This window comes from Protopterus annectens, chromosome 6.part1 (genome assembly GCF_019279795.1).
Source record: "Protopterus annectens isolate FY-2018-M chromosome 6.part1, PAN1.0, whole genome shotgun sequence".
In the NCBI taxonomy this organism is placed as follows: domain Eukaryota; kingdom Metazoa; phylum Chordata; order Ceratodontiformes; family Protopteridae; genus Protopterus; species Protopterus annectens.
The window spans coordinates 33993331-34014322 of NC_056738.1; the positions used below are offsets into that span (position 1 = coordinate 33993331).

Here is a 20992-nt window from a genome sequence, read left to right on the forward strand (position 1 = left end):
CTATATTCAATACCCATTTGTCCTGGGTGATCATGTGCCAATTCTGAGAGAAAAGTGCTAGTTTTCCCCCTAAAGGGGCTGCAAGAAGATAAGTGCTTGGTGCTGGCAGAGGCAAGTCATTGGGACCGTTTGCTGTTTGGCTGTGCTTTGTCTTCTCCACTTTTGGAGGTAGAAGCGCCCCGTTAGGCCTGTATGAGCCCTGAGGCTGGGATCCCCCTCTGGGATGTCTGTATCTGCATCTTTGTGACCTGTCCGACACTGGAAAGGACCAATTCTTTGTAGGCCAGTTCCTGCTAAATCTTGGTGGCTGAACCTGTAAAAAATCCTTTACGGTTTGCATAGATTTCGCTTGTTCTCCATTTTCTTCAAAACCTCCTCTGCTTTAACACCAAATAAAGTATCACGTTGTAATGGAGCATCTAATAATTTTGCTTTAACATGATCAGGCAGATTTTGTTCCTTTAACCAAGCATGCCTCCTAATGACAGAACCCGTAACTGCGGCCCTGCAGGAGGCCCCCAGAGAATCAAAACCAGATTGCAATGTATGCTTTCCCACTTGTTCAGTTGCATGCAATAAATCCTGCATTTCCTTATTTTATGCACAATCAGAATTGGCCAACATTTTCTGTTTTAACAGAGACATTAAGTATTGCTGATATTTAATCATATGAAATTGACAATTTAAAGTCCTCACAGCCAAAGTAGCAGAAGTGTAAACCTTTTTCCCCCATCTGTCTAGTGCCATTGAATCCCTGTCAGAAGGGATAGGGTTTTTTGCAGTAGCGGCCTTAACCTCTTTGGGACCCTGAGAAATAGTTTCTGGGTCAGCAGCAGGGTTTTTATAAATACATTTATGTGAATCTGGAACCCTGTGTAGTATCTGTCTGGTTTATCAGGAGCTGGAGGTAAGGAGTCTGGAGAAAGGTCGGACTCTGAAAATACATCTACAATGTCTAGCACAAGGGGAACAGCAAGAGGCCTGTGCTGAGGAAGTAAAAGAAAATCTCTAAGCCTTTTCTTTGATTCTGAGTAAATCTTGGCTCTCCCAGTGGAAGTGCTCCCTCATGATATGCAGGGTTTCCCCAAAAGAATAATCCTCAGGAGGGAGGCTGAAGGAATGGATTCTTCAGCATCAGAATCCTCATAGGGAGGAAGAGAGTATTCCTGTACAGAAGGAGTCAGAGGAAATGGAAACCTGATCTGAAGAGTCCGTGTCTGTCTCTTGCCTAGGCCTCTTGCCTGGAGGGGGATGGGAACCCCTGATCCAAGTAATAAGGTCTTCAGCCATTTTGAGCATCTGTTTCTTAGGCATGGAAGTTTGTCCTGGAGAATGCTGTACTTGTTTCTTCATCTTTAAAGCTGCTTTAGTCTTTGCTTTTCAAGCTGAAGTAGACATATAGCTGTGTAGGTCTGAAAACACCCTCAGAAGCCGATGCCTGCTCAGTGGCTCCGGACCCATCTGAGGGAATGATTTCCAAGTGTCCAATACCTTGAGTATCCATAGGCCTAGCTGGCTCCATGTGGGAGTCGTCAGCGGCCTGTGGCTCTGAGGTAGCGGGCATCAGGGGCTGCGCAAGTGCCTCACTGAGAACCGGCGACAGGCTTAGCGGAAGCCTTGTCAGTTTTGAATCTCGGATGCCTGTCTCTTTTTCCTTGCGTTTTTAGAAACTCCGGTCGTCGGCTGTTCCAACGGCATTATATAATTGAACTTTCGGCCAAAGTAATGAAAAGTAAAATCAAACAGACGCTTAATAGTGCGTTGGTTGAATCTAACACAAAACCGACAACTAGCAACGTTATGATCAGGGCCTAAGCAAGGAATACAGTAAGAATGAAAATCCTTGAGAGGTATTTGCTTCCCACAAGAAATGCAATTGTTAAGTTTTTCTGACATTGGTCTGGAGAAAGAAAAAAGTTTCCCCAACGGGGTACTTGGCTTTAATGAAGACTTCGGATCTGAAATTAGTCTGTGAAAATCTTAGGAGTCGGCCGACCGGCACTTGCGAACTGCTTTTGCTTCGGGCACTGCGCAGCAAGAAAGACTGAAGAAAATGGCTTTGGCTGCATCTTTTATACCCCTGGCGCACTGACGTCATGGAAGAAGCGACAGCAACTGACGCCGGACCTAGACTTTGGAATTCAGGCAGACTGCGGGTAGCCTGCCAGCAGGATAACCCAAGAGTAATGACTGCAACAGTGAAACACGAACATTCTGTAACAGCAGCCCTGCAAGAGGCCTCTAGTGAATCAAACCCACAATGCAAAGTAACCTTTCCCACTTGTTCAGCTGCATGCAATAAATCCTGCATTTCCTTGTTTTCAGAACATTCAGAGTTTCCGATATCAAAATCACAACAAACCAAACCAACGAAAGGAACCAGAAAACCCAAAAGCGGCAACGTTACGATAACAGTTACAATACTCCACACGTTGTCACAGGTACTAGAGTGCTGCAGTTGGAATAAAACTCTCCTTGGTATTATAAATCACGAAACAATTCTATTTATTGTTAAAAAAGACTTGAAGTGTTATAATTTAATACACTTTTCGTCGCACAGTAAAAACGTAACTTCCTCAGAAGACAACATCAAATACATTCAACCCTTTTTATATATAGGCCATATTAACTAATTAATAATTAAATTGGTAAAAATGCTCATATATACATTCTTCATTAATACTTCTATGTTTTTATACCATTTTTAAAAATAAAAACGTAACCACATATTAGTATATTTTTTGTGTATGTTATATAGCATATATAGCATTTTCCTTAATTAATTGGGTACTATTAGCACATCTGATTCATTTGCACCATAAGAAAATATATAAAAATATATATAACAAATAAATGAAAAATCTGTAAAAAAAAACATAAACACCATTTTTTAAAAAACACATTTTCTTAAAAACCACATTTTCTTGAAAAACTCTCCCTGCTAGAATTAATTATTATCCGAGTATGTTTTATTACATGTAGGCTCCAATAGTTTGAAATTAAATCCCCAGTTTTATGTATTGAAGCTAATGCCCTAGTAGATCGACCTGTTCAACCATATTTGTCATTATTGGTGTTATTATTAATTATTAATTGTTGCTACTAAGATACCATTTTCAACACTAGTTAACCGTGTAGAAATGTGTAAAAATTAATAATTATTAATATTATATAACTGATGTTATATAAAATATTAAACTTTTATTATTATTATGAATTACTAATTAATAATTAAATTAATTTTAGTTGTTACTGAGTGGACTACCTCTTTATTAACTAAACTAACTTTTTATTATTATTGTTATTATTGTCTAGACTAAATTTTTTATTATTATTATTATTATTAACTGGACTAACTTTTTATTATTATTATTATTATTATATGTGTAGGAATAGCCAGACCCTAAATTTAATAAATTCATTTCATTATGGACAATTTTATAAAATTTTTTATATACAGTTTTTTATATGGACAGTTCCATACATCTCATCTCTCCATATTTTTTAATCTCAATATACATTTAATGGAGGACATTTCGTTAATGCCTGGGTATTGGTTTGCATTGGTTCTCAATTGCCATACTAGTTCTTTTCTTTCTAGTTTTAATGGTTCATACTTACATCTTGGATCCTCACTGATTTGCTCTATCGCTTTAAATTTGAAACTGTGCCCTTCGTTTTCCAGACAGTGTCTAGCTAATGCGTTTTCTGACTTTTGCCTACTGATACAATAGTTATGTTCGTATATCCTATCTCGTAATTTTCTATCAGTCTTACCTATGTAGAAGGCTGCACATTTCACGCATTTTGCTTTATATACAACTTGTTTACTATTACAGTTAAATTTTTGTTTTATTTTATAAGTTGTTCTATTTAGCGTGAATGTGCAGCCTTCTTCTATAAACTTGCAAAAGTTACAGTTTCCACATTTTGACATCCCTACAATAGCAGATTTTTTTAAACTTTTCTTTTGTAGTAATTCTTTTAAGTTAGTACCTCTTCTATATATTAACTTTGGTTTGTCTGGTACTAAAATTCTTAAATGACTATCGGAGGATATTAACTCCCAGTTTTTCAAGATAATATTTTTGATGTCGGTGGAATTTAGATTGAAAGTCGTTATAAAACTACATGAGTAGTTTATTTTTTCTCCACTAGCTAGTTTGAACCCTATGTCATTTCCATTTGTTTGAGTTGTTCCTAGTAGAGGAAAATATTCTCCTTTTACTCTCTTAGTTTCTACTTCTAATACAATTTCTTGAATAACATTCCCTGGGTAACCCCTTTGAAGGAAGAAGCTTTGCAGTACCTCGCATTCTTCCTTAAAATCTTTATCACTAGTGGTCATCCTTGCTGCCCTCACCATTTGACCTTTTATGATCGATTTTTTCTGGTGGGGGGGATGGCAGCTAGTGAAATGTAGAAATTTATTAGAGTAAGTTTCCTTTCTGTGTATTTTTGACATAAACCTATTATTAATATAATCTTCTCAGATGTGCATGTAAATATTCCATCGAGTTCTTATTATATTTGTGTGTAAACTTTAGAAAATCCGTACTTATTTCTAAATCAATAAAAAGTTGTTTTATTTCATCTTCCTTTCCAACGAAAATTAAGAAGATGTCATCCAGGAATCTCGTGTAGAATGGAATATTTTTCTTAACTATGTCTTTTTCCAAAATTGTTTTCCTCTCCCAATAGGCCATTACTGAGTTGGCGAAACTGGCTCCACAAGGGGAGCCCATCGCCACGCCTATTTTTTGGTGGTATATCTCTTTGTTGAAAAGTATGTAATTGTAAGAGAACTGTATCCAGAAGTTCTCTTACTAATTCAATCTCTTCAATAGGCGCCCCCAGTTGGCCTAAGAGGAGGGAAGTCCATTCTTTCCCTGTTTCATGTGGTATACTAGAGTAAAGATCTTTCACATCTAGTGTGACCAAGTAACTATCGGGTGTGAATGGCAATTGATTAATTGACCTGAGGAACGACCAAGAATCTTTTGAAATCTGGTTCTCCCTTTTTATGTATTTTTGTAAAATCTTATCTGCTACTTTAGAGCAGGTGTATGTTAGACTACCCCTGCCATCTACCAAAGGTCTCATAGGTGGATCTTGAATATCTTTATGGACCTTTGGTATCCCGAAAAGGACGGGAGTCCTGATTTTAGATTGGTGTAAATAGTCATACATGTCTTTCTCTATCCTTTTTTCTATATATAATTCTTCTATAAATGTTTTGATTTTTTGATAAGCGGAATTCATTTCATTCACTGATGCTTTAACATAGGTCTCACTTGCTAGAATCTTAATCATCTTGTCATTGTAGTCACTAATAAACATAATTGCAAGACCTCCCCCCTTATCGGGTTGCATTATCCTGATTGGCATTTCACTCAAAAGGGTCAACAGATCTTTTTCTTCCTTAGAAAGGTTATTGTTGTAAAATCTATTCTTTCCCTTAAGGTTCCTCAGGTCAATTTCCATTATTTTCTCAAAAAGAGCCAATAACGGATGCAAGGGTGGATTATATACACTTGACACAAAATAGTCTGTTTTTTTATTCAAATCACTTCCTAACATTATTAACAGGTTGAGTTTCCTGGTAAACAACTTTAAGTCTATTAGAGTTTCTGCCATATTAAATTTTCTTGATGGAACAAATGTATATCCTTTACTCAATAGATCTACCGTTTCTATACCAATAGATAAATTAGTATAGTTGTAAACCTTAAAGTCATTCAAGGAATTAGTTACAATGTTACATGTAGGTTCATCTTCTACAAAGTTAGCTGTGTTAAAGTCATTGTTCATCGTTTCCTCCTCCTGTTCGCATCCTGCCTCCTGTTCTGTGGGGGACGCCTCGAGGCTTGTTCTTGAAAATTCCTACTCTTGTTGTTCCCTCTATTATTATTAGACATATTATTGGATACTTGTTGATTTTGTTGTTGTATTAGTCTCTCACTTCTTCTCGGGCCCTCATTGAGGTCAGGGTTTAGCTCTTCGTATCCTTCCTCATTAATGTCTAAAACTTGGTTTGTATGTCCCCCATGGACATTTGTAATATTTTCAGAGTTTCTGAAGTGAGGCCCATTTCCAATTATTGATTTTTGCACTAATGACGGGTGGGGGTACGCTTTACCATCCCTGTAGTCATTAATATCTCTCTTGATTTTTTTCACCTTAGTAGCATTCATTTTGGTAATATGATCGTCTATGCTTAAAAAACATCTGTCATACTCATATTGGTATCTGTTATAATCAATGTCTGCTTTAATAGATTCATTGAGTTCCTCTATTTCCACCAACAGTTCATTCACTGTTTCTTGATAGTGAATGCAAAATAAATTCAAAAGTTCCAACCCATGCTTATCAAATAGCATGATTAAAGCCTTGTGGAAATTAGAGCCTTCTAACAGTCCTGCAGGGAACTGCCAGTGCCTCATTCCTTTAGGCACTATTTTGAGTTTTATACATTCTTTGAAATAAGCTATTTCGAGTTGCAGTTTGCGAACTCTGAACAGCTTGTCGTCAAACAAGGAAAGTTTACAGTTAATGTCATTATTTACTTCTTGGTTTAAAGGAGAAACACTAGGTGTTTGATTATCGATAAATGTAAAAGGTTTATGTACCCAGTTACTTAATGATTCCATACCTCTTACATTGCGGTTGTGTTGTTCAACTCCAGCCGCTTCACTGCTACTTCTCCTGTTGTTGTTCGTGTTAGAACTACCAAGATTTCCAGCCAAAATGTTTGAATAGCTGGTAGATGGTGTCGCTCCTGCATTTCCGTTATTGCCTCCTTGCAAGGGATTTTCCAACCTGGATGTAGCTTCGTCAACCCGTTGGGACAAACGGTCGACTTTTTGTGTCAGCAATTCTATGAGAGCGGTCAAATTACCATCGCTCCCAGTCGCAGTAGTATCCGTAACCGAACCACTAGCGGGAATCTGGTCCATAGTAGCAAAACTTCCGATATCAAAATCACAACAAACCAAACCAACGAAAGGAACCAGAAAACCCAAAAGCGGCAACGTTACGATAACAGTTACAATACTCCACACGTTGTCACAGGTACTAGAGTGCTGCAGTTGGAATAAAACTCTCCTTGGTATTATAAATCACGAAACAATTCTATTTATTGTTAAAAAAGACTTGAAGTGTTATAATTTAATACACTTTTCGTCGCACAGTAAAAACGCAACTTCCTCAGAAGACAACATCAAATACATTCAACCCTTTTTATATATAGGCCATATTAACTAATTAATAATTAAATTGGTAAAAATGCTCATATATACATTCTTCATTAATACTTCTATGTTTTTATACCATTTTTTCCACCGACATCAAAAATATTATCTTGAAAAACTGGGAGTTAATATCCTCCGATAGTCATTTAAGAATTTTAGTACCAGACAAACCAAAGTTAATATATAGAAGAGGTACTAACTTAAAAGAATTACTACAAAAGAAAAGTTTAAAAAAATCTGCTATTGTAGGGATGTCAAAATGTGGAAACTGTAACTTTTGCAAGTTTATAGAAGAAGGCTGCACATTCACGCTAAATAGAACAACTTATAAAATAAAACAAAAATTTAACTGTAATAGTAAACAAGTTGTATATAAAGCAAAATGCGTGAAATGTGCAGCCTTCTACATAGGTAAGACTGATAGAAAATTACGAGATAGGATATACGAACATAACTATTGTATCAGTAGGCAAAAGTCAGAAAACGCATTAGCTAGACACTGTCTGGAAAACGAAGGACAGTTTCAAATTTAAAGCGATAGAGCAAATTAGTGAGGATCCAAGATGCAAGTATGAACCATTAAAACTAGAAAGAAAAGAACCAGTATGGCAATTGAGAACCAATGCAAACCAATACCCAGGCATTAACGAAATGTCCTCCATTAAATGTATATTGAGATTAAAAAATATGGAGAGATGAGATGTATGGAACTGTCCATATAAAAAACTGTATATAAAAAATTTATAAAATTGTCCATAATGAAATGAATTTATTAAATTTAGGGTCTGGCTATTCCTACACATATAATAATAATAATAAAAAGTTAGTCCAGTTAATAATAATAATAAAAAATTTAGTCTAGACAATAACAACAATAATAATAAAAAGTTAGTTTAGCTAATAGAGGTAGTCCACTCAGTAACAACTAAAATTAATTTAATTATTAATTAGTAATTCATAATAATAATAAAAGTTTAATATTTTATATAACATCAGTTATATAATATTAATAATTATTAATTTTTACACATTTCTACAAGGTTAACTAGTGTTGAAAATGGTATCTTAGTAGCAACAATTAATAATTAATAATAACACCAATAATGACAAATATGGTTGAACAGGTCGATCTACTAGGGCATTAGCTTCAATTCATAAAACTGGGGATTTAATTTCAAACTATTGGAGCCTACATGTAATAAAACATACTCGGATAATAATTAATTCTAGCAGGGAGAGTTTTTCAAGAAAATGTGGTTTTTAAGAAAATGTGTTTTTTAAAAAAAATGGTGTTTATGTTTTTTACAGATTTTTCATTTATTTGTTATATATATTTTTATATATTTTCTTATGGTGCAAATGAATCAGATGTGCTAATAGTACCCAATTAATTAAGGAAAATGCTATATATGCTATATAACATACACAAAAAATATACTAATATGTGGTTACGTTTTTATTTTTAAAAATGGTATAAAAACATAGAAGTATTAATGAAGAATGTATATATGAGCATTTTTACCAATTTAATTATTAATTAGTTAATATGGCCTATATATAAAAAGGGTTGAATGTATTTGATGTTGTCTTCTGAGGAAGTTGCGTTTTTACTGTGCGACGAAAAGTGTATTAAATTATAACACTTCAAGTCTTTTTTAACAATAAATAGAATTGTTTCGTGATTTATAATACCAAGGAGAGTTTTATTCCAACTGCAGCACTCTAGTACCTGTGACAACGTGTGGAGTATTGTAACTGTTATCGTAACGTTGCCACTTTTGGGTTTTCTGGTTCCTTTCGAACATTCAGAGTTTGTCAGCATTTTCTGTTTTAGCAGAGACATTAGGTATTGCTGATATTTAAGCATATGAAACTGGCAATTTAAAGCCCTTACAGCCAAGGTAGCAGTGGTGTAAACTTTTTCCACCCATCTGTCCAGTGCTCTAGAATCCCTTTCAGAGGGGACAGGGTTTTCTGCAGTGGAAGCCTTGACCCCTTTGGGACCCTGAGATATAGTTTCTGGATCAGTAGCAGAGTTTTTATATAGAAATTTATGTGAATCTTAATTAATACAATTGTTAACTTTTTCTGACATCGGTATGGAGCAAGAAAAAGTTTCCCCAATGGGGTACTTTGAATTTCAGATTGCAAGTCTTCAATAAAGCGATTTCGAAAATTTCAGGAGTTGGCCAACCGGCACTTGCAAACTGCTTTTGCTTTGGGCACCGTGCGGCAAGAAAGACCGAAGAAAATAGTGTCGGCTGCATCTTGTATACCCCCTGGCGCACTGACGTCAGGGAAGAGGCGACAGCAACCGACGCCAGACCAGGACTTTGGGATTCAGGCCGACTGCGGGTAGCTTGCCAGCAGGATAACCCAAGTGTAATGACTGCAACAGTGAAACACGATGAACATCCTGTTTCTGTGCCTCTGCCCATTGATTTTTGGGCAGATCTGGCCAACCGTTTGCCATTGGTAGAGAGTGGAAATGGAATCTGTATCCCTGTGATACTATGTTTAGTGCCCACTTGTCCTGGGTTATTAACTGCCAATTTTGAGCAAAAAGTGCTAATTTTCTCCCTAAGGGTGCTTCCAAAAGATAAGTGCTTGGCGTAGGCAGAGGGAAGTCATTGGGACTGTTTTCTGCAGGTTTGTGCTTGATCTCCTCCTGATTTGGAGTTAGATGTGCCCCATTGCTTTAACCTGTATGAATCTTGCGCCTGGTATCTGGAACCCTTTGGGTGTCTGGATTTGCCCCTTTGAGCTCTGTCTGACACAGGAAAGGACCAATTTTTTGTAGGCCAGTGTCTACTGAATCTTGATGACTGCACTTGTAAGAAGTCTTTAACAGTTTGCATACACTTAGCTTCGTCTTGCATTTTCTTTAAAACCTCTTCTGCCTTAATACCAGAGTATCATGTTGTAAAGGTGGATCTAGCAATTTAGCTTTAACATGATCAGGCAAATTTTGTTCCTTTAGCCAGGCATGCCTCCTAATCACAGATCCAGTAACTGTGGCCCTGCAGGAGGCCTCTAAGGAATCAAAACCACATTGCAAAGTATGCTTTCCAACCTGTTCAGCTGCATGCAATTATTCCTGCAATTCTTTATTTTCTGCACATTCAGAAATCAACATTTTCTGTTTCAGCAATCCCATAACATGTTGTTGATACTTGAGCATATGAAATTGACAGTTTAAGGCTCTGATTGCCAAGGTTGCAAATGTATAAATCTTTTTACCCCATCTGTCCAGTGCCCTTGAATCTGTCAGAGGGGGTAGGATATTTTGCTGTAGAGGCCTTAACACCCTTTGGACCCTGTGAAATAGTTTCAGGATCAGCAGCAGGGTTTCTAAATAAAAATTTATGTGAGTCAGGGACCCTGTAATATCTGTCAGGCTTACTGGGAGCTGGAGGTAAGGAGTCAGGGGTCAAGCTGGACTCTGAAAACGCATCATCCACAATGTCTAAAACAGGAGGAATGGCCAAAGGCCTGTGCTGAGGGAAAAGGAAATCCCTGAGCCTCTTTTTTGATTGAGAAGTCTGGACTCTCTCAGTGAAAATGCTCCCTCAAAGTATGCAAGGTTTCCCCAAATGAATAATCCTCAGGAGGAGAAGCAGATGGTATAGACTCCTCTGCATCAGAATCCTCATAGGGAGGTATAGATAATTCCTGATCAGAAGAAATAAAAACCTGATCTGAAGATTCATAATCAGTGTCTTGCCTAGGCCTCTTATCTGGAAGGGGATGGGTACCCCTGATCAAGGTAATAAGGTCTTCAGCCATTTTGATCATCTGCTTTTATAAGCATAGAGGCCTGTGCACGTGGCTCATGCGTCAGTTATTTAGTTTTAGAAGTTGCTTTTGTCTTTGGTTTTGCAGCTGTCTGTTTGATATACAAATGTTGAGGTCTGAATACACCCTTGGAAGCCAGTGCCTGCTCAGCGGCTCCGGACCCATCAGAGGGAAATACATCCCTCTGTCCAATACCCTGAGTATCTTGCGGCATGCCGGACGACACATGGGTGTCGGTAGAGACCTGCGACTCGAAGGTAGCGGGTATCAGGGGCTGCAAAAGCGCCTCACTGAGTACCGGCAAACCGGCGACTGGCTTAGGAGAAGCTTCGTCGTCAGGTTTGGATCTCAACTGCCTTTCTCTATCCTTTTCTTTGCGTTTATGTACTCCGGTAGTCTGATTGCTATCCAACGACATTTCTGACTAGTTAAATCGGTTTCCAAAATACTTTGAGGCAAAAATATACAGACGCTTAATAATGCGTTGGTTAAATCTAGCACAAAACAGTCAGGCACATTGTGATCACGACCTAGGCAAGGAATACTGTATAAATGGAAATCCTTACGAGGTATTTGCTTCCCACAAGTAATACAATAATTAACTTTTTCTGACATCGGTATGAAGCAAGAAAGAAAAGTTTCCCCAACAGGGTACTTAGTTTTAGTGAAGACTTCAGTTCTGCAACTCAAACTCAAATATTTCAGTAGTCGGCCGACCGGCACTTGTGAAATTGCTTCTGCTTTGGGCACCGCACGTCAAGAAAGACTAAAGAAAATGCGTCAGTGCATGTTTTATACCCCTGATGACCTGAAGTCATGGAAGAGGAGACAGCAACGGACGCAGGACCCAAGACTTTGGAATTCAGGCCGACTGAGGACAACCTGCCAGCAGATTACCCAAATGTAATGGCTGCAACAGTGAAACACGAAGATCAGAGAATGAGAGCGAAACAATTTAGCTACAAAAGTAGCCCGACGATGAATGGTTCGGGTGTTAAACAAGGCACAAAACAGTCAGCGAGGGACGTCGTGGTCTGGGCCTAAACAGGTGACGCAATAAGAATGAAAATCTCGGAGGTATTGGTTTTCTACAGGCAAAACAATTGTTAATTTTTTTCTGACACTGGTTAGAGCAAGAAAAAAGAAAAAGAATTCCCAACGGGGTACTTAGCTTTAGAGGTCTTAAGGTCGGAAACTCGAAAAAATTAAAAGTTATGTACTCACCATAACGTTCCATCTGAGTAGGTATCTTCATTTGTCTGCACCTTTGGGATACGGATCCGATCTCTGATCAGAGCCGGCAACTTTTACCACAGCATAGATCCGAGCTCCTAGCTCCTCCCTTTACCCATAATCCCCTACCAACCCTAACTGACCTCAGATCAAGTTTGCCCGATATAAGCAATGTAAAGGTGCCCCGGAAGGGGCTAATCCAAGACAGATCCTAAAGGTCAGGGGGAAGGAGGGGGGGATGGTTGCAGACAAATGAAGATACCTATTCAGATGGAACGTTATGGTGAGTACATAACTTCTAAATCTGAAGTAGGAACTTCATTTGTCAGCAACCTTTGGGACAGAGTCCCCAGCTACCCGAATCCTGGCTGGCCATTATGGAAGAACATTCCGGAGCACTGCAGAGCCAAAGGACGCCCTACCTCTGGAGACAACATCCAGTTTGTAAAGGCTGATAAAGGTATGAGATGAGGCCCAAGTGGCTGCAGAACAAATATCATCTAAGGGAACCCTAGATTTAAAAGCCGCCGAAGCAGCGATGGCCCTAGTAGAATGAGCTCGAACCCCTTGAGGTGCAGGCCTTCCCGGACTCTGGTATGCTAAGAGGATACAATTAGCTATCCACTGTGATAGAGTAACTTTAGAAATTGACTTGCCTAAACTTGTTTTGGCAAAGGAGACAAACAACTGGTCAGATTGCCTATGAACAGCAGTTCGATGAGTATAAAAACGTAATTGCCTGTGCACATCCAAGGAATGCAGTTTATATTCTCCTTTGTTCTGGTAATGGGGAAAGAACATGGGAAGATTAATGGATTAATTAATATTAGCTTCTGAAGACACCTGAGGCAGCAAGGACGGATTGATCCTGAGGTAAACTCTATCTGGATGGAAGGATAAATAAGGCGGTTTAACACAGAGCCTGAAGTTCAGAAACCCTTTTAGCTGAAGTAATGGCCACTAAGAAGGCTGTTTTACAAGAGAGATATTTAAGATCAACCGTGGCCACCGGCTCGAAAGGGGGGCTAGTCAAGGCTTGGAGAACCAAGGACAAATCCCATGGGGGTACTACCTCCCTGACTGGAGGTCTGAGAAGGAAAGTACCCTTGAGGAACGCTTTACAAAGCTTAGCAGTCAGAGGGCCTGATTCATGCCCTACATGATAATGCGAAATCGCTGCCAGTTGTACTTTGACTGTAGAGCAGCTAGCACCTTGATGAAAAAGGGACGTTAAGAACTCCAAAACAGACATGAGAGGCGCCGTGAAAGGATCCAAGTGATGGTGCTCCGCTCAGATGGAGAAACGTTTCCACTTGCTTCGATAGACTCTTCTGGTAGAAGGTTTATGTGCTGCTACTAGGATGGCTTTGACTGGTGAGGAGATTCTGGGAGTCCTAATCAGGAGTGGAAGTGGAGCAACCAAGCAGTCAGCTTGAGGTTGACCAGGTTGGGGGTCTGGAGACCCAGAGGGTGGGTAATGAGATCCGGGAGTGGATCCAGAATCCATGGTGGATGAATTATGAGAGACCACAGGTACCGGAACCATGTTTGACAAGGCCAGAATGGGGCAATGAGGATCATTTTGCTCCCCAGCCGACTGGCTTTCTGTAGGAGTTTCAGCATCATGGGCAACGGAGGATAAGCGTAAAGGAGACCGGGAGGCCAAGCATGTACTAGAGAGTCTCTCGGGGATTTCCCCTTGAGGGGGAATTAGAGCGAAGTAACTGTTGCATTTGGTATTTGAAGGAGAGGCAAAAAGATCGCAACAGGGTTGCCCCCATAGGGCAAATATTTGTTTGCTACTAGGGGATTGAGAGACCATTCGTACGGAGTCAGGATAGAACGACTGAGCCTGTCTGCTAGAATGTTGACCGTCCCGGAATGTGCGTTGCAATAAGAAAGCAGTTGGTGGAAATCACCCATTCCCACACTCTCATGGCCTCGCGACAAAGGGGATAAGACCTGGTTCCCCCCTATTTGTTGATGTACCAGACAACTGACATGTTGTCCGTCTGTACTGCAATTGTCCCAATCGGTAGAAGGCTGTGAAGTGTCTGCAACCTCAAAAGCACCGCCCTCATCTCTAGGACATTGATATGCAAGGAGGTCTCTGTGTCGTTCCACGTGCCTTGGACCGTTCTGCCTGAATAGTGCCCCCCCTCCCACCCCAGGCAAGAGGCGTCCGTGGTCACTGTGCCAACAGGGGAAGGCATCGAAAACTGTCGTCCCATGTGGAGACTCTGGGACCGGAGCCACCACATGAGCGACGTTCAGCAAGCCCTGCTTAGGGGAATAGGATGAGACAGGGAGTTGCGAGACAGGGACCATTGTACTCTGAGGGTCCATTGCAGAATAAGAAGTTATGTACTCACCATAACGTTCCATCTGAGTAGGTATCTTCATTTGTCTGCAACCTGTGGGATACGGATCCGATCTCGGATCCGAGCCGGCAACTTCTATCATAGCATAGATCCGAGCTCCTAGCTCCTCCCCTTACCCATAATCCCCTGCCTACCCTGACTGACCTCAGATCAAGTTTGCGCCATAGCACAGCTGATAAGTGTCCCAAAGGGAACATATGCTAATAACCATAAGAACGATCATTTTGGTCAGGGGGAAGGAGGGGGGGATGGTTGCAGACAAATGAAGATACCTACTCAGATGGAACGTTATGGTGAGTACATAACTTCTTAATCTGAAGTAGGAACTTCATTTGTCAGCAACCTGTGGGACAGAGTCCCCAGCTACCTAAATCTTGGGTGGCCTTCATGGAAGGATATTCCGGAGCACCACAGAGCCAAAGGACGCCCTACCTCAGGAGACCACATCTATTTTATAGTGGCTGATAAAGATGTGAGATGAAGCCCAAGTGGCTGCGGAACAAATGTCATCCAGTGGAACCCTAGCTTGAAAGGCCGCAGATGTGGCAATGGCCCTAGTAGAATGAGCATGGATTCCTTGAGGTGCAGGCCTTCCCGAGCTCTGATATGCTAAAAGAATACAACTCGAGATCCATCGAGAGAGAGAGAAACTTTAGAAACTGGCTTTCCGAAATTACTTTTGGCAAAGGAGATAAACAACTGATCGGATTGCCTATGATCAGCAGTTCTATGGATATAAAAACGTAGTTGTCTGTGTACGTCTAAGGAATGCAGCTTGTACTCTGTTTTGGAAGTTGGGGAAAAACACTGGAAACATTGATAGATTGACTGATGTTCGCTTCTGAAGATACCTTAGGTAGAAAGGACGGACTGATCCTGAGGTAAACCCTATCCGGGTGAAAGACCAGATATGGTGGTTTGACACAAAGAGCTTGCAATTCTGACACTTTTGGCTGAAGTTATGGCCACCAAAAAGGCTGTTTTCCAAAAGAGAAATTTGAGATCAACCGTGGCCGACGGTTCGAAGGGGGGACCAGTCAAGGCCTGTAAGACTAAAGATAAATCCCATGGAGGTACCACCTCTTTGACTGGAGGCCTAAGGAGGAAGGTACCCTTGAGGAAGATCTTACACAGTTCGGAAGTGATAAGAGGGCCAGACTCTTGCCCGACGTGATAGTATGAGATTGCTGCAAGCTGTACCTTGACTGTGGAAGAACTAGCCCCCTGGTGAAAGAGAGAGGTTAAAAAATCTAGAACCGACGCTATCGGGGCTGTAAATGGATCTAAGCGACGGTTTTCTGCCCAAATGGTGAAGCGTTTCCACTTACTTCGATAAACCTTCCTGGTGGAAGGCTTGTGAGCTGCTACAAGAATGGCTTTGACAGGTGATGAGATCCCGGGAGTCCTTATGAGGAGTGGAACTGGAGCAACCAAGCAGTCAGCTTGAGGTTGACCAGGTTCGGAGTCGGAAGACCGAGAGGGTGAGAAATGAGATCCGGGAGGGGATCCAGAATCCATGGTGGATACACTAGGTGAGACCATAGGTAAGGGAACCACGTCTGACGAGGCCAGAATGGGGCAATGAGGATCATCTTGCTCCCCAACTGCCTGGCTTTCTGTAATAATTTCAACATCAGGGGAAGAGGAGGGTAAGCATAAAGCAGACCGGGAGGCCAAGCATGAACTAGAGAGAGTCTCTCGGGGACTCCCCCTGAGGAGGGATCAGAGCGAAGTAATCGTTGCATTTGGTGTTTGAAGGAGAGGCAAAAAGATCGCAACAAGGTTGCCCCCATCGGGCAAATACTTGCTCTGCAACTCTATGGTTGAGAGACCATTCGTAAGGAGTCAGGATAGTACGACTGAGTCCGTTCGCTAGAATGTTGGACCGTCCCGGAATGTGCGTTGTTATGAGAAAGCGGTTGGTGGAAATCGCCCATTCCCACACTCTCATGGCCTCGCGGCAAAGGGGGTAAGACCTGGTTCCCCCCTGTTTGTTGATGTACCAGACGACAGACATGTTGTCTGTCTGTACTGCAATCGTCCCTACCGGAAGAGAGTTGTGTAGTGCCTGCAACATCAAAAGCACTGCCCTCATCTCTAGGACGTTGATATGCAAAGAGGTCTCTTAAGTCGTTCCACGTGCCTTGGACCGTCCTGCCTAAAAAATGCCCCCCCCCCCACCCCAGGCGAGAAGCGTCCGTGGTCACAGTGTCGACTGGCGGTGGTAGTGAGAAGGGACGTCCCGTGTGGAGATTGGGAGACTGGAGCCACCACATGAGCGATCTTCTGCAAACCTTGCTTAAGGAAATGGGATGAGACAGAGGGTTGCGAGACAGGGACCATTGTACCTGGAGGGTCCAACTGCAGGACCCTCATGTTCAACCGGGCCAATGGCAGCAGAGGGATTGCAGCAGTCATAGAACCTAGGGCCCTCAGGACCAATTCCGCCGAAGGAGTTTGCAGTTGAAGGATGGCCTGCACGTGCAACATCAGGTTCCGAAGTCGAACTGGAGACAAGAACACAAGCATCTGTCTGGAATCCAGTCTCGCCCCTATAAAATTCAACACCTGTGTAGGGATGAGAAAGGATTTGGTCATGTTGATGGATAATCCTAATAGTGGAGCCAGACTGAGGAAATAATCTCGGCATGAACAAAGTAGATGCCTTGTTGGGGCCGTAAGGTGCCAGTCGTCCAGGTATGGGAAGACCTGAATTCCCTGGAGTCTCAGGTGGGCCGCTATTATCGCTAGGACCTTGGTGAACACCCTGGGGGCTGAGGTGAGGCCGAAGGGGAGGGCCCTGAATTGAAAGTGACTGGCTCCCAGCCAGAAGCGGAGAAACCTCCTGGAACGCCTGTCCATTAGAATGTGATAGTATGCATCCTTGAGGTGATGGAGCACATCCAGTCGTCCTCCTGCAATAAGGGGAGGACGGATTGCAACGTGACCATTCGGAACTTTTCTTTGGGTACTGCCAGGTTTAGGAGAGAGGTCGAGGATGGACCCTCAAGTCCCCCCGTCTTTTTTGGCACCAGAAAGAACCTGGAGTAAAACCCTGATCCGACTTGATCTGGGGGGACGGGCTGTATGGCTCTTTTTTGCAGAAGCTGCTGAATTTCTGCAGCAGCCGCCTCCCTCTGACTGGGTGGTACGTCGGGGAGGCCTCTGATTCAGGGGGTTACGATAAAGGGAATTTGGTAACCTCTGGATATAATACGAAGCACCCAGCGATCCGTTATGGACTCCCACATTGCTAGGTGCCTCGAAAAACGCCCCCCGACTGCCTCCAGAGTGGAGCAGCTGGGTAACCCCTCAGGGGTTCTGCGTGGGCCTCTCAGAGAACGGTTCTCTGGACCCAAAATTCCTGGGACCCCCTCTGCCTCTGGGGCGGCGTCCTCCCTGTCCTCCTCTGCAACGAGAGGACTGGTTGCCCTGAGCAGACTGGGATTGATGCGATTTTCGGAACCACATCATCTTCTGACCCTTTTGGTTCTTGGAAAAAGACCTCTGGGGTGCAGAGAAACTGACTCAGACGGCAGACAAGGTCTTCCAGTCTTTCTCGCTCTGGACAAGAGTGTCGCAAACGGTTTTGTCAAACAGTGCAGAACCATCAAAAGGGGCATTCGCGAATGACACCATGAAGGGTTCCAAGAAGTCACAGTGACGGAGCCAGGCCCGTCTCCTCATGACAAGCCTGACTCCGCCTGCTCTAGCGGCTCCCTCCGTAGCATGAGACAACAGCCGCATAGAGGTGTTAGAGATAGAGCGGAGGGTGGCCATTCGGGAGGAGTACAGATCCTAGTCTCCCTCCGACATGGACCCTGGGGGGGGGGGGCAGCATATTCCTTAATTAGATCCCGCTGTATCCGAATAACGTGTGCCATGTAGTTCAAGGCCCTCAGAGGTGGTCGCTGAACTGAAGGCCCGCTTCCCAAGACGGTCCATCGCGAGACTCCTTGCTCGGAGGATGAACCGTGGTGCTCTCCTGAGCCAACTCTTTCTTGGTGGCTGCAGCCACCAACATGGCATCCACAGGAGGACCTCTGCTCCAGTGTGATCTCTCTGCAGGGGGGGCTCAAAATTTTGTCCGGGTGCTTGGGGATTGGCTCTACGGTGTCTGCTTCCTTCCAAGCCCTCGGATCCAAAGGACCCGTGTGCTCCGACCGGGACAGAGCCGAAGTCACACAATGCCCCTCGGATCCAAAGCTCCGCCCATGGCCCACGGCTCTGAGAGGTCGGATCGGACAAACTCAGGGGACCAGTCAGAGCTGAAGTAACTAGTACTGTCGGCTCCGACACACCCCCGGATCCGACGCGGCTCAGCTCAGAGTGCTCCGAACCCGGGACGGAGAAGGAGCGATTGGGGCAAAAAAAACAGGGGTCGAGCTCCCCCCCCCCCCCCACAGAGGGGGGGGGGAGAACAATCCGATCTGCAGCTGGGCCTGGATGAACCTCCTCATCATCCGGTCCATGTCTGCATCTGACATACTAAATGTAGACCTCGAAGAGGCCACCGAGGCAGACCTAGAGTGATGCCTCGATGACCTCGATGGGGACCGGTTTGCCTCCTCCACAGGTCCCGGTGAAAAACAAGGGGACCGGAGCAGAGGAGGAGGCAATCCAGAAACCCTGGATGGAGAAGCCCGCTTGGCGGGCGGGGCCAAGGAACAGTCCTCGGCCCGCCGTTTATGGTGCTTCTCCTTCCTTTTGGTTTTTCCGGCCTCCCTATCCTCCGGAGCCAAAACGGGAGGTTGAGTCCCGACCGGAGGAAGGGAGGCAGGGGTGGTCGCTACCGAGGACTGGGTAGTGGCCACCGAAGAACCGGAGGTCGGAGCCGAGTCCGGGGGCAAAAGGCCCGCCAGAATCAGCTTCGATCTCCGGTCCTTGAGTGCCCTGAGGTTGAACGCTGCACAAATCGTGCATCCCGAAGGAAGATGTTCAACCCCAAGGCACCTAACGCACCGGGTGTGGCCATCTGCCGGTAAGAGCTTATGGCCACACTCGGTACATTTTGAAAAGATGGCTTTAGGGGCCTCCGACATATCGAATGTAAAAACACACTCACTAGGGCCCCTAACACACCACAAACACACACTACGGTACAGCGAGGGTAGGGAGGAAAATTTTTTTTTTTTTAACAAAAATAGATATTTAAGAAGGAACCTAATCACACAAGAAAATACAAAAATTCTTAGCTTTTTTTCACAAAAAGTTTCCAAATGCCAGGAGCTCAAAATCCAGCTTGTTGGCTTGAAGCGTGGCAAACTAGATCTGAGGTCAGTTAGGGTTGGCAGGGGATTATGGGTAAAGGGAGGAGCTAAGAGCTCGGATCTATGCTGTGGTAAAAGTTGCCAGCTCGGATCAGAGATCGGATCCGTATCCCAAAGGTTGCTGACAAATGAAGTTCCTACTTCAGATCAAATATTTCAGGTAGCGGCCGACCGGCACTTGCAAACTGCTTCTGCTTCGGGCTCTTTCTCGGCAAGAAAGACTGGGTAATGGTGTCGGCTGCATGTTTTATACCCCTGACGTCATGGAAGAGGCGACAGCATCCAACGCATAAATCCCAAGACTCTGGTATTCGGGCCGACTGAGGGCTACCTGCAGGCAGACAGCCCGAGTGTGATGATTGCAACAGTGAAACATGAAGAACATCTGATTTTCTATGAAAGTCAGTACGGATAAAATCAAGGTAAGAAAAGATTTTTGCCAAATAGTGTATTAGAGAACAGCTGCAATATGAAATCCAGGCTAAGCCAACACTTGGAACTTTTACTGATGCATGTTTATCATACATACAGTGGCAAGAAAACTGCAGACAGCACAAGCAGTTGTCAGACTTGTACCACTGACATGCAGGTGGCTCAGCATCTACCTAACATGGAAAAAGAAAGGTAAAAAGCTGCAGAAGTCAGCCCGGATTTCAAAAAAATGTCTCTACTGCAATGGTGAATACAATAAAAACTTGCAGCCTATACAAAACGATATCAAGGACCTTCTGTTACATATGAACATTATATGTTTGCAGGGTGGAGATCTTGCCTGTTGAACTTTGATGCAATCTCTGAAGAGACAGCATAAACACCTGACAACGTACACTGCCTGCCTTGACAAAACATTTGACACTACCTCACCAAATGGAATAGCTTACAAAATAAAAACATCAACTGGCAAGATAAATGTAATCTTCAGATTAAGCAAAAGGACATGATGACGTCCCACAGTACTGGATCTACTACTTTTTGGACTATTCTTTTCAGACACAAGTGGAAAACTGACAACAGATAACCAAACATGAGCACAACAGAGTAACAATTTATTCAATAAAATATC

The 20992-nt window shown here is 42.8% G+C and overlaps 1 protein-coding gene across 1 annotated transcript in view; it reads right to left on the bottom strand.

Moving 5' to 3' along the window:
* Positions 1-20992, bottom strand: part of CAD (carbamoyl-phosphate synthetase 2, aspartate transcarbamylase, and dihydroorotase) — a gene marked incomplete in the record, with an annotated part of 2299829 nt that overhangs the window by 1712093 nt on the left and 566744 nt on the right.